Source organism: Cydia strobilella, chromosome 1 (assembly GCF_947568885.1).
Source record: "Cydia strobilella chromosome 1, ilCydStro3.1, whole genome shotgun sequence".
NCBI classification, from domain to species: Eukaryota; Metazoa; Arthropoda; class Insecta; order Lepidoptera; family Tortricidae; genus Cydia; species Cydia strobilella.
Window position 1 is genome coordinate 27667118 of NC_086041.1, and position 15636 is coordinate 27682753.

A 15636-nucleotide genomic window follows, 5' to 3' on the forward strand; every position below is an offset into this window, starting at 1 on the left:
CACGATCAGTATCTACCAGTAGTATTACAAATGTGGATTTGTTTGGTGGATAAATAAATTCATAATTTCACTTTTTAGGGTTCCGTACCCAAAGGGTAAAAACGGGACCCTATTTCTAAGACTCCGCTGTCCGTCTGTCCGTCTGTCTGTCTGTCTGTCTGTCTGTCACCAGGCTGTATCTCATGAACCGTGATAGCTAGACAGTTGAAATTTTCACAGATAATGATTCTTTTGCTGCTATAACAACAAATCCTAAAAAATATAAAAATAAATCGTAACATTTGATAATCAAGAATTGTACTTATCCGTTCCTAGACTATTAAACATCAATAGTTATTTGTTATACAAGGGTGCAAAGTTGTATTTTACCCGCGAGTGTTTCAACACACGAGAAGTAAAATACATTTGCACCCGTGTGTAACACAAAACTTTTCCCCTCACTATAGCGAGGAAAGTGCAACATCCACAGGCGTTAGATCATCTTCATCACTGGAATCACTAATTTTTTTACGATATTATAACAGAAAACACTAGAAATTCTGATTTTTACGTGAGTCGGTGAGAAGAACAGTAAAAATTTTGTTGACAATGTTGACATTTCTGTTCTGACGTATGAAATGTCAACGATGCGTTTTGAAATTGCATCGACTCAACTTGTGCGTTCAGAATTATATTTAACATCATTACAAAAAATGTAACGTTTCTTATGGAATTTTAAGGTTTATGACTTAAAATTATTAAATAAAGCTAAATTTGGTATTTTTTATTAGATTCTCAAACCATTTATTTAATGATAATTAATATCGAATGAACCATTATCATGAGCGTTTTACGTTTTGTTATCTGTCAAGCTACTTAAACACGCTCAATCCAAGGTCAAATTACTTTCCCTACTAGTGGATAAAATGCGTTTTTCCCCGCTTGTTTTAAAGGATAATAGGCGGCTTTCCGAGCTAGTGAGGGGAAAAAGATATACTTAGTTACAAGATTGCTATGCCCTAACAGGGTTCAAATTTGAATTAGAAATGTATTTAGATAACACCTGGTAAATAAGAACATGAGGCAATAATTAAATACTTACAGAATTTTCTTATAATGTATGCCTACATTTTTATATGCAGGGGTGCTAAAACTAATACTAAAAGTACTCACCGTACATATACAAATTTAAAATGTACCTACTTATTTCGAATTTTAGGGTAAACTGCCGTAAGCAACAATAAGGCTATTGTCGGTACTCCACAAACGGCAGGCACCTCCAACTTAATTTTAACGAAGCAGTGGTGACTTTCCTACAACCATTACAACAATACAACTCAATTATTAGGTGATTTATCATATTATCTAATGTATACTAAAATTATTATAAAGTAAATGATTTTTGACAATATTGCCATCTAGCGGAATATACTTAAACTAAGTGAGACTACATTTCAGTACTGTAGGACTTCCATTGGTCTAACAACCATTACCTATAATTAAACAAGTGTTCAACAGAGGGAGCTTTAAATACCTATAACCAAAGATAGATATAACTCCGTAATAGATAGATACAGTCTAAGGAAAAAACGTGCCTCGAAAATCAAGAAAATTTGATTCTCGTTCAGAGGGCGCTACTAGTTTTAGCTTACAGTCGAATAGATGGCGTTGACGGTTTCGTTTGTTATTTAACAATTTTAACGCATATCAGTGAAAGAACATGGGTCATAATCATAGAAATAATTAATGCAAATAAAAAAAATCATTTATCTATATTTAAATACATTCTATCTTATTTTTATAAATCTTCATTTTTAGTTTTAAAGTGTGTCGACAGATGGCAGTGAATTTACTGGGGCAAAGATAGATATAACTCCGTAATAGATGGATACATTCTAAGGAAAAAACGTGCCTCGAAAATCACGAAAATTTGATTCTCAATCAGATGGCGCCACTAGTTTTGGCCTACACTCGTATAGAGGGCGTTGACTGTTTCGTTTGTTATTTATAATTTTAACGCATACCAGTGAAAGAACATGGGTCAAAATCATATAAAAATAATTAATGCAAATAAAAAAATAATTTATCCATATTTAAATACATTTTATCGTATTTTTATAAATATTTATTTTTAGTTTTAAAGTGTGTCGACAGATGGCAGTGAATTTACTGGGGTTACAAAATTTACTATGACAGTACCGCTCTAGTATAAGTTACTCTATGACTGGGGTTACAAAATTTACTATGACAGTACCGCTCTAGTATAAGTTACTCTATGCTATAACCAAAGATAGATATAACTCCGTAATAAATGGATACAGTCTAAGGAAAAAACGTGCCTCGAAAATCATTAAAATTTGATTCTCGATCAGAGGGCGCTACTAGCTTTGGCATACTGTCGTATAGATTGCGTTGACGGTTTCGTTTGTTATTTAAAAATTTAAACGCATATCAGTGAAAGAACATGGGTCAAAATCATAAATATAAATAATAAATGCACATTTTATCGTATTCTTATAAATCTTCACTTTTAGTTTTAAGGTGTGTCGATAGATGACAGTGACTGCGGTTACAAAATATACTATGACCGTACCGCTCTATCTTATTATATCCTCTTTGATAAGACTTACCTATAGTGACATCAAAGATATTGGCACCGTGCGAAGTGCATGGAATATCAAGAAAAAGTGACTGAGTGAGTGATGAGTGAGTTGAGTGAGTGAGTGAGTGAGTGTGACTTAATGTTTAAATTAATATAATAATGCATGCTGTGATTGCCTGTAAGTGGGGGTTCAATAAAAAATGTGCCCTTTTTGTATGTTAATCCTAGTATGTAAATTGTTTCTTCTGTTGATGATCCTAATCATAGAGTAACTTATACTAGAGCGGTACTGTCATAGTAAATTTTGTAACCCCAGTAAATTCACTGCCATCTGTCGACACACTTTAAAACTAAAAATAAATATTTATAAAAATACGATAAAATGTATTTAAATATGGATAAATTATTTTTTTATTTGCATTAATTATTTTTATATGATTTTGACCCATGTTCTTTCACTGGTATGCGTTAAAATTATAAATAACAAACGAAACAGTCAACGCCCTCTATACGAGTGTAGGCCAAAACTAGTGGCGCCATCTGATTGAGAATCAAATTTTCGTGATTTTCGAGGCACGTTTTTTCCTTAGAATGTATCCATCTATTACGGAGTTATATCTATCTTTGATCCTAATAAACAAATAAACAAAATAAACAAAAAAGTTATACTCGAATAGATGGCGCGATTAACTGTATGATAAAACAACGCATCCTAATCGAGTTTGGGTTTGTTAGGATTGTCTCAATGAGTATGTTGCTTGTTGAAACAAAAGTACACAGTCACCGATAAAGGCTTATAAATTTGCGGATGATGAGTGAGTACGCGTACAAAAGTGGCTTCTTCCAAACACACAAGTCTCTCCATTTAAGACAAAATATTGTAATACTAACGTAAATAAAAATTGTGTGTCGATAGATGGCAGTGAATTTACTGTGACTACAAAATTTACTATGACAATAACCCTCTATACTATCTATTCTCTTTGGTGACATGAAGGGTCCCTAGATGGCTCCCTGACATTCAGCAATACTTTTAGCTTAGCATCTTTGCATACAAACTTCTATGCAGGGGCGTCTGTTTTGAGATATGGGGTGGGAGGATTTTTAATGTGTGATTTTTAGATGTCATATGCGTGTTATTGTTACCTATTACGAAAGACGTATGTAACACCGTATAAGATAAATAAAGTCTTAGGAAAAAACGTGCCTGGGAAATCAATAAAAAGTCATTCTCGAATAGATGGCGCCACATCTTTTGCCTATATACTTGGCTAGATGGAGTTGACGACACCGTTTGATATTTCATATATCAGTGAAAGAACATGGGTCAAATAAATATACATGTTTTGATAGTTTTATACATTTTCATTTTTAGTTTTAATCGTGTGTCGATAGATGGCTGTAAAACTGTGACTACCAAATTTACTATGACAATAACCCTCTATACTATCGATTCTCTGTTATTACTAAACCGGTAGCAAAAATATCAACTTCATTTTATTCATATAACACGTAGGTATAAATATGACTAAATAGCGATTATTACCAGATGCAAAAACTGTTACTGCGCGCAGTAAGTCCGTACGACAAGTCACACTCGCGGTTTTCTCTAAAACATGTATCATAACTTCACATCTGTATGACTACATTAAAAATCTATACATCATTGGAAATTGATTGATTGATCTATACATAATTGTTAGTAGGTAAAGTCGTCGTCAATAGAACTCTATAAACAAAAAAAATGAAATAATGTAAACAAATATGACAGATTATCTTAGCGTTTGATGTTGTCCTATCGAGATTACGAAGTAGACAGATAGATAGATAGAATACTCTTTATTGGCACACCTTAGTAAAAGATACAGCTTACAGAAACAATTGATTAAGGATAGAGGTAGACAACAGGCGGTCTTATCGCTGAAGAGCGATCTCTTCCAGACAACCTTTGGGTAGCGGAAACAAATCATTTAGTCAAGAATTAGGTGTTGCATAAAACGTTATGAAGTCTACTTTCATACACACAATTACAGTAAATAAACATACACAAATAAGAAAATTAAAATAGTCATACATAGACATACATAAATATATATAAAACAAACCAAAAATATAATATATATGACAGCAACATGTCAGCCATAGAGTAAATAAGGATAACTGGGTATATACACTTATTAAGGGAGAGATAGATAATGTTCTTTAAGTATTTTTTTGAATACAGCAAGAGATTGAGCGCGTCTAATGTCCAGAGGTAAGGAGTTCCAGATAAGAAGAGAAAGGAGGAGGAGTAATAAAGGTAAAATGGTTTGTTTACACTATTTGCAAGTTCTATTGACGACGACTTTAAGTACAGTCGAAGGCAAAAATATAGATCCAGAGAAATGGCTCAAAAATATGTGAACACGACTTTATTGTCAAAGGTGTAAGAACACATATTTTTGAAACTTTGAGAATGTATATATATTTATGCCCTTGACTGTACATACATTCATTAAGAATTGGTTCAGAAAACAAAGTTGTCCAGAAAAAGCGTAGGTATATGTTGCTCTCCATCGAACTACCGTTTAACTTTTAGCTTTGACTTTAATATAAACCTAACCCTAGTATAAGTTGAGCTTAAGATCCGTAATTAGTGTGTAATTGGAGATCATACGTGATACCGGTACTTCGCTTCGCAAGGGCTGGGAATGACACCCACTCAAAAAAGGTTAGAGGTGAAATATGTTTATGTTTAGGATTAAATTAGAACGATTAAACAGCTTTTATGAATTCTCACTTAATTTAACACACACGCCAACGAAATTTTAATACCCAAGGGATGACGTTAACCAGTTAGAGCGCCAATATATAGTCCGAGGCTGAAATTATGCCTTTCACCCTTTTCATTTCGATTACGAGGAAAGTAAAATGAATCTGTTTTTTTTTTAAACATGGCTAATTATAAATTTTTAAAGTATTTTTTGAGGGTACTTTCAATTAACAATTTAGGGAAAAGTATCGTTATTTATAGTCAAATATCAGAATGGAAATTGTATAACAAATCCATTTAAACTCAAATATTAATTGCTTATCGTAAAAAAAATACGTACTTCGAATGTAAAATGCTCTAGTGCAGACACGTATCACTTTCTGCACACCTTTTAGAACAAAGCAGAGCATTCTTTCAGAGCATGAGATATGAAAAATTAAATGTGTTTTTTCGTTAAGCTCAAATTAGCTATTCTAGTACGAAAAATTGTCAAAGCAATTATATTTCAAATTATTAGTGTTAATACTTTTAATAATAATTTGAAATATAATATTTAGTGTAATTGTTATTTGATTAGTGTTAATAACACTAATAATTTGAAATATAATTGATATCATTAAGTTGTTCTTTCATACTTATTAAGGTTAACATTATGACATTATTCAATGGCTTCATATCTAAAAATAGGTACCGATTCTCAATTAACTTGATTGCTACCGTCGATGTTACAAAGTAACAATACCATCGAAAGTTAAATTAAAGTAATTACAATTAGTGACAATAGGTTGGGTTGTCCACGGAGCTGAAAAAATTGCATGGACACTATGGATATAATTCATTCATAAAGTGGCCAAGCACTTTTGCAGCTAGGTATACAGTCAACATAAAATAGATACCTAGTGACACTCAAAGTGGCAACATACTGTCTATTTGACTACGTGGGAAACGTTGGTAGTGGTGGGTTAGAAGGAGGGTAGAAGAGAGAAGAGTTGCAGTTTCCAACTCGGAGGTTGTATACCTGTCTATTAAAATCCCGGCTCGTAACAAATAATTCAAGGAAAATGTACGAAATATTTCATATATTTCATATTTCATATTTCATTTCATATTTCATATTTCATATTTCATATTTCATATTTCATATTTCATATTTCATATTTCATATTTCATATTTCATAGTTCATATTTCATATTTCATATTTCATATTTCATATTTCATATTTCATATTTCATATTTCATATTTCATATTTCATATTTCATATTTCATATTTCATATTTCTATATTCATAATAATTCATATTACATGTCGTTTTTATAATTACATTAAAAATTAAATAAAAAAAATGACAATTAAAATAAAATTTGCATTATAAATACAATAATTACATTCAAAATAGAAAAATAAAAATTTACAATTAGATTGTAGCGTTATTAATATACATGTCAAATAAAAGTATACCTACAATAAAAGTATACCTACAAAAGTATACCTATCTTTTTGATTGGCGCTTTTCATTTTAGAAACTACCGCGAGGAAGCCTGAATTAGCGTTAAACCCTTAGTGTATCAAAATGCCAGAAAACGGTCTATTGGAGATAAAAGGCTTACGGGAATATTTCGTATTATCACCGACTTGCGGCCGTTGACTTTGTGAAATATTTATGTTACAACAAAAGCTGTGTGTTGTCAGTTGACATACAGTAGTTTACTGTGTTGATTCATTTACAAATTATGAGTATTTATTTCAAATTACTAAGATCCAAGATAACTGCAACTTTCAAGGGACAGTCACTTGACTACCTAAACATAACTTATTTATGTCGTCTGATAGTTATCTACCCTTATAGCGCGTTACCAGAAAAATCTATATGTATCTAGATATGTATTGGATTTATAGTATACTAGCCTTTGCCCGCGACTTCGTCTGCGTGTAATTAGTAATTTGGGTGCCTTAATTTAAAAAAAATCTGCTTTTAAATCCATCCCTTTTTGCACCCCCAATTTGGTCCACTCTATAAATTTCGAGGATAAAAATTATTTTATATCCTTCCCCACAGCTAAAACTATTCCTATACCAAGTTTCATCTAAATCGGTTACGCGGTTATTATTTTCCCATATAAATTCCCACCCCCCTTTTCACCTCCTTGAGAGGTGAGTTCTGGTATAAAAAGTATGTCCTTCCCCGGGACTCTGCCTATCTGTATACCAAATTTCAACTAAATCGGTTCAGCGGTTTAAGCGTGAAGAGGTAACAGACAGACAGACACACTTTCGCGTTTATAATATTACTAGCTTTTGCCCGCGACTTCGCCTGCATGGAGTTAGTAATTTGGGTAGCTTATTTTTTATCCAATGTACTTTTTATCGATTCCGCATACAAACTTCCACCCCCCTTTTCACCCCCATAACGGACGATTTCTGGGATAAAAACTACCCTATGTCCTTCCCCGGGACTCAAACTATCTCTATGCCATATTTCAACTAAATCGGTTTAGCGGTTTAAGCGTGAAGAGGTAACAGACAGACAGACAGACACACTTTCGCGTTAATAATATTAGTATGGATTACTAGCATTTGCCCGCGACTTCGTCTGCGTGGAATAAGTAATTAAAGAGGAGAGGAGAGCAGGATGACTTTGGGAATAAAAACTATTCTACACCCTTCCTAACAACTAAGACTATCTTCATATCTATCTAATTCGGTTTTATCCTTCCCCACAGCTGAAACTATTCCTATACCAATCATTCATCAAAGCAAAAAATCTACTCTTAATATTATAATTTATGCTTTGCGAACGTTATTTGATTACTGAATAATTTCCCAAACGGTTATTAGCACGTTATAAAGAATCCTCGACGGAAATTACAAGCTTGCTGGATTAAGTCCTCGCTTCTGAGCTATTAGAGGATTTCTCAGCGCCGGAGAACGCTGAGTACATATATATTTATAGGTACAATTGGACTGCGTTATGGAATACGGAACTAAGTGACAAAAAAAATAATGCAGGCCGAATTTGGGTATGAAAATCTATGTGCTCGACGATCTATCAAAGATCATGTTTATAGCCTTATTTTAAGGGATAGAATCAAGCGACACATCAAAATATGTTACTAAAAAAATAATACTAACTCGTTACGAAAAAAATAATTAAGCGCCAAAGTTACTTTTACAAATTATAATAACCATACATTTAAAATTGCAAAAACGAATTAAACGCCTAAAATCTGTCGTTCTTTTAGTTTCAGTTTCAATGATTTATAAACGCAAACATGTGCTGTTTAACACATCTTTCGCTTCCGCATCTCAAACAAATCGTATTAGAGTATCAAGCCACAATAATACTACGAAATAGTTAAACTACCCTCATCGTAGATTTAGTGTAAAAAAGAATTAAGCGGAAAAACGCTAATTATTTCAAAACTTTAAAAGGTATAGTGTTTTTTTACTGATAAATACTTTAACAGGTTCACCGTAAAAAATTGAACTTTTTACTATAAAATTTCACTTACAACAATCAATTTAAATTTCAAATCTTTCCAGCTCATTTTGTTCGGTTTCAACTGATCGGTTATTCCATAACGCTGTCCAATTCATATACGATAATGGTAATGGGAAGGTATTTTTTTATGTGAATAAATATCATGAAGTACCTACTTATCATTATTTGAGGTATTATCAGACTCAACTTGGTATCTACCATGACCAATGTTCTTCCCATCAGTAGTAATTTCACATTAATTACCTATGTATAAAATTCAAATATGTTCGAGATCTCACTTCCCCTTCATTTTATGCGTTACAATTTTTTTCTTTTATTTAATGACAAATGTTAACGTAAACCTCATAACGAGTTTTCTTCTAATGTTTTCCCGTGAAGCGCTAAAAATAAATTGCCACCGACGACGTTAATCAATTATGATTGAATCGTTTAGGTAAATTCGTTATTCTTAAACATAATTTGATGGAATAAATTTCAATTTACCACGGTTTCTGAAAATGTAACTGTTTGGGAGCAGGAGGACGCAAACGGGTGAAACCGGGAGGTTATACTCGTAACAGTTCAAACAGCGTAGTGAAGAGAATGTTCAAAATTATCTGGACGGCACTAGTTCAAGTTGTGGACACACGTCCTCGTATCTTGGTATTGACTTTAAACACATACTAACTTACATGGGTACCTATACCTGCTTATTACTAAATATATTTGAATAGGTACGAGTTACATTTCACGTTTGTGTATTCATGTTTTGAATTAGCTCTACTATACTGTAATGCGAACCCGCTACATCCCCTTGGCCAGTTTTTTTACTTATTGCAGTACCTATACGTACTACGTACGACACAATCGCTCATGTCATTGGCCGTACAGCAGGTTTTGTTGTTGTCGTTGCGTTGTGGCCGTTGGTTAGTTTTATCAAATCTAAAATCTAAATAAGTGAATCAAAAAACCCACTTTTCATTATTCGATTGAGCTGAAACTTTACTTAGGTTAGTTGGGTGACAATGCACTATTATGATACCATCGAGCTGATGTGATGATGGAGACCGGAGGTAGTCAGGAAATATGTGATACAACAACGCAAACTCAGAATTGTCTCTATAAGTAAACGTTGGCATTTGAAAGGAAAGTACAGTCAGCGATAAAAATAAGTTTTCATCTAGTTCGATGCTTTTTGCAAACATTATTTTTAGATTGTCTACTGAAATACTACAATTTTCTTCGATTGTAAATAACGCACCCACATAAATATAATATATCATTTTATTTTGGAAGTCATGTAATTCTGTGTCAAGTGTTAATAATAATTAGCTCTAGGTATTATCATAACTTTACTTTCATAACTTTAACATACTTTGTGCCAATTATACATTTAAACTTATGGAAATAATCTACCTTTACACTAATTTTAAACAGCAACTTAGATAACGTGATTACATTTATTTAAAGGTTCACTAATTTATTGCCGATTATCAGTTCCCAACCAACATTTCGCATAATTTCATCTCGCGGAATGGTCATATGCTTACACTTATCAAAAGATTTTGTTTTACTTCCCAACCTCACAGTTACCAACTGTACGTTTGGTCTGTGTTTTATAAAGTCACTTTTAGGAAGGTCACGTTTCGAGTAGTAGAATGGTTTAGTACGCGTAATATTCATCTCGCTGTTTAATGTTTACCAAATGTTTTATTAAGCAGTTTCGTTTATTGTCTTCGGTTACCGCGATAGTTACTCATGAAATAAAACTATGAAAACGGATTATATCGAACGCTGTAAAGAGTTCGAAACGTCGGGATGTATTATAAATTCAATATACGCGATATAATCCGTTTTCATAGTTTTATTTCATCAGTTTCGTTTATGTAAAAAGATACGCAAAAGTATTAAAAAGTCGATTCTGGCACTCGCCGGCCGCTACCGGGGCACGCTCGCTTCGCTCGCTCGGCTTCGTGCGCTGTTTGCTCACGGTTCACGGTTGACCTAACATGCTCCTCCTCGCTTCGCTCGTCGTCGCACCTACCTGTACTCTGTCACATTTAAGATTTCTGTTGATATATTTATTACAAATTCATATTTGTTTCAGGAAAGTTCAAGAGCTGGGTTTCTACCAAATGAACTTAGTTTAAGTAAAAAATTGCCTCGTGTATGAAAAGGGAACTGTTACACTGACGAAACGTTATTCGTTTAATAGTTGTTTGGCCTAATTTAGTGAAACATTTGACAAATGATAAGTATCCCAAAAGTTGTGAATCATTATAATAATCTGCTTTAAAATAATTCTGCCAAATGAAACGTTGTCATACAAAAACCGTTTAAAAATTTGGCAATAGTTAGTTGTCAAAGTGAATCATCGGCTAAATGTTGGTTGGCAAGTGAAATTCGGCTAAAAGAAGTTAGGCGAAAAACCTTATTTAAACAGTGTTAAAAACTTAAGTGAGTCGAGTCGTAATTACCTCTGTCTCAAATAAATCCCCAAAACTTTCGACAGTAAATCAACAGAGCCTAAAATTATTTTTTGAGCCAGCAATAAGTCACGGAGACGGTTTTTGTTTTAATGAAATTTGTCACACGGAATATGGTGGTGATAAGTATGATTCATGATTTTAATGTATAACCGGGTGATAATGATAATTTGTTTATACCGTGATTGTTGAGCCATTTAGTGTCCTAGTTAAATTGGTTGTTCAATACTTACGCTATGGAATGTCCAAGTTAGTCATGGAACGTGACATTACACTGGTGTCTTAACCTTTATGGATTATGCGCCAGAATCCTTATACTTATGAGAATATGTGGGAACACAATTTATAAGCTCTACTTAAGTATGTAATACTGATATAATATCTTACACAAATTAAACGGTCAGGTACTATTAAATAGGATTGTGTCAAGGTATGAGCCCAAAATCATAGGTACATTCACAAAGAATCCCCGGAGTCATACCCGTGGGAAGGAAAACGAAGAAAATTGGATGAATCAACTTAACTTTCGCTGGGACAGAGTAATGATAATAATTTTACGCGAATATTGTTCCACGCGAAGGGGGCTATGAATTCCATAATAAGGTGGGCCCTGTCCTATTCATTTGTTTTTATTAAGAAATACACAAAGTTATGCCCTCAGGTGAATTTACTGGGATATAAATATTTGTGAGCTAAGCCTTAGAAACTGGTCAAGGTTTTTCTTGGATCGATGCCAAACCCTTTTCATGAACTTGCAAAATACCTGCCAAAATGCAGCCATAAAATGCATAAAAAAAAGATATCCAAATCAGGAAATTCGATTTTCATCCAAAGCTCGGGAGAGATTTTGAGACATTACGATCTGTCTAGCCAGTAAAAAGTTTAAAATTTGTACCTCATTTGAGACTACTACGATTACTAAATATCATGAGATTTTAGTCTTGAGTTTCTAATATAATATGTATATTTCCATAAAGTAATTTTAACATGCCTTTTATTCCATTTCTTCTCATGTTTTTAATTTCAAATAAGTCACTTTGGTGGAAGTCACCGGCATTGATTCTTTCCTGACTGAAAAATATTTAGGTATTATACCTATACATGTTGTACTTAATAAAAACTTTGGCGAGTATTTTTAACTGACTTTAAAATTTTATAGGCGGAGGTTCGAACTCTATTTCTGTGTAATGTAAACTAGTCTTGTTGGTCCTATTGGCATTAGGTCAGGATCTTTGTGAAATCGGAGGAATTCTTCAACTAAGTAATATAGGCACACATTCTTTTTCCTTTTTAGGGTTCCGTAATTCCGTACCTAAAAAGGAAAAAACGGAACCCTTATAGGAACACTCTGTCTGTCCGTCTGTCACAGCCTATTTTCTCCGAAAATACTGGACCAATTAAGTTGAAATTTGGTATACATATGTAAGTTTGTGAACCAAAGATGGACATGTAACGTAAACAAATAATAACATGGGGACAACTTTATGATAGTAAATGAGAAAATTAAAAAATAAAGTTTTTCAAACTATATCGTGTTACATATCAAATGAAAGAGCTCATTGTGAGAAACTCAAATATATATTTTTTTAATAATTTTAGGATAAACAGTTTAGAAGTTATTCAAGAAAATATACCAAAAATGGCCATCCCGCTTTATCTCCGAAACTACTGGGTCTAAAATTGTGAAAAAATACACAAAATAGTTCTTCAGATCACAGGAAAACCTATTACAAATGTGTAGTCAAGCGTGAGTCGGTCTTAATTACTTAGTTTTTGATCCGACCCCTACGGGTTTTTAAAGACATTTACCATACATTTCAGATAAAAAATACATTGTTTAAATTGTGTAATGTACGGAACCCTTGGAACGCGAGTCCGACTCGCAAATGGCCGGTTTTTTACTTATTTGAACTTTCAACTGGAGACTACAGACACACAACAGATCTAAATTTTACATACTTGCAATTTCAGTGTGATTTACAACAGTTTAAATGGTACCTACTAGTAGTAAGTGACACGACTATTTCAACTAATATTAATTGAATTATAAATAAATTCGTTTCGAATTGCAAAATGATCAATTCACCTGTGATTAGGGTACAGTCACTTTACTCTTCGAGGGCCGCAAAAATTTAACACGCTCTTATGGCTCTACAGATACGATCGTGACAGATATTTTTGCGGCCTTGTGACATATTATAAAACCCTTACTGTAAAACTACTTTATGTTCTCTATTAGGATTCCGTACAATAAATAAATTAATTCAGAAGCTTTTTTACGACTTTTCGTTTGGTTTTTGATAATTGAGTGTAGTTCAGTCAGTTCAGTTATAACACAAACTGAAAATACGAGAGAATACTTAACTTTTTTTTTTGACTGTTACATCTTTTATTTTTGTGTGAAATATATGACGCATTTTTTTACGCAATATACTCAAATCTGCTTATACGTAAATATTTGACATAACATGTATGTTTGTGTCTAATACATTATTTTAATAATTACCCTTTCCTAATGTAGTCTATATGACAAGTCAAGTTATGTCTACTTATGTTGAAATAGTTTTTAAATTTTACGGAACGTTTTACCAATAACAAAATTAATTGTCACATTGACAAATATATACATTTGATATTATTTCCAAAACACATAGCTCTCCGACATAAAAATAAAATGCCTAATAAGTAGCGCCACATAAATTTATTTTTTGTATTATTTTATTCCTACGTGGAGTAATCACTACATCTATACATCTTATAAAACAAAGTCCCGCGCCAAGTCTGTCTGTCTGTCTGTATGTTCGCGATAAACTCAAAAACGACTGGATGGATTTTCATGCGGTATTCACCTATCAATAGAGTGAACCTTGAGGGAGGTTTACGTGTATAATTTGTTAAGGTTTTATGTTACCCGAACCCGTGCGAAACCGGGTCATTTTGCAGTCACTATTTAATAGGATTTCTATTCGTTTTATACATATAATGGAAGATCGTTGTAATGCGGTCCCAATGAATGAGCTAGATACTTTTTCTAAGCAATTTACCTCAATCTAACGACTATTTTTCAAATGTACAGAAATTACGTTTTTTAAACCGGTATATTAAAAATAAACCAATGTTTGACAAATTTGTCGTCTGGGGCATATATACTAGAGGACACTAATTAAATTATTTTAATGAAAATATTTTAACCTGTGTTATTTTAAATAGAAACACTATAAATCAAAAAACTGAAATAAATCACATACATAAATGAAAGAAAAAGTGACTAAGACCTCCAGTGCCCAAGGCTGGAATCGAACCAGCGTCCTTTGCAATCGCGGCAGATGACATGGGTCGTATTTTCCTTTTTTATATGCAATTTCTTAAGGGCTTATGATCTTGGTCACTTTTTCTTCCATATATATATATATATACTATATATGTACCTATATAAGTATATGACATTTATGTCAGTTTTTTATATAATTTTTTTAAATTAACCTACTTTTTTTAAAATAAAAATAGTCATTTTTAGGGTTCCGTACCCAAAGGGTAAAAAAGGGATCCTATTACTAAGACTCCGCTGTCCGTCTGTCCGTCTGTCTGTCACCAGGCTGAACCGTGATAGCTATAGACAGTTGAAATTTTCACAGATGATGTATTTCTGCGGCCGCTATAACAACAAATACTAAAAAGTACGTAACCCTCGGTGGGTGAGTCCGATTCGCACTTCGGTTTTTTTTAACCGAATCATTATAGAACGTAACCTTTTTTTATACAGATCCGTATTATCCGAATATCCGGATCCGTCATATTTTAATACCTATCCAAAATATTCGGATCCGAAAAATTGGCGAATCTTGCAAATTCTATACCTAATCTACGTCAAAAATATATAACATGTTAAAAGTCAAAAACTGTAATATATGACAGTTTTTAATTTATATATAGTAGTACACAAATCAAAATATTTAATAAAATAATTTGATTTGTTCTCAAACTTGTTCATGTTAAAAGTCATTGAATTATGAATACCTTTCTAATATTGTAAGATTAATTGAGGTTATTAAAGATATTAAGGTAAGTACCGGCTCTGCTACCATCATTATTGGACCCTCATAATTCCCCGATGAAAATTTAAAAAAGTTCACATTTCAGGAACCTATAATAATTAACAAATTAGCGGCGTTGAAATAATATTTTGATGTAAGTAATTAACTAGACATTGTTAAGCGGGCGAAGTGTTCAAAATGATCTTCACACGCTCTTATTTCATTAGCTACTTCTGCCGAACTTGACGCGATCGCGAAGCGGCGCGGAAAAAACAAACCGTTGATATCTATGGAAGTGTCCTA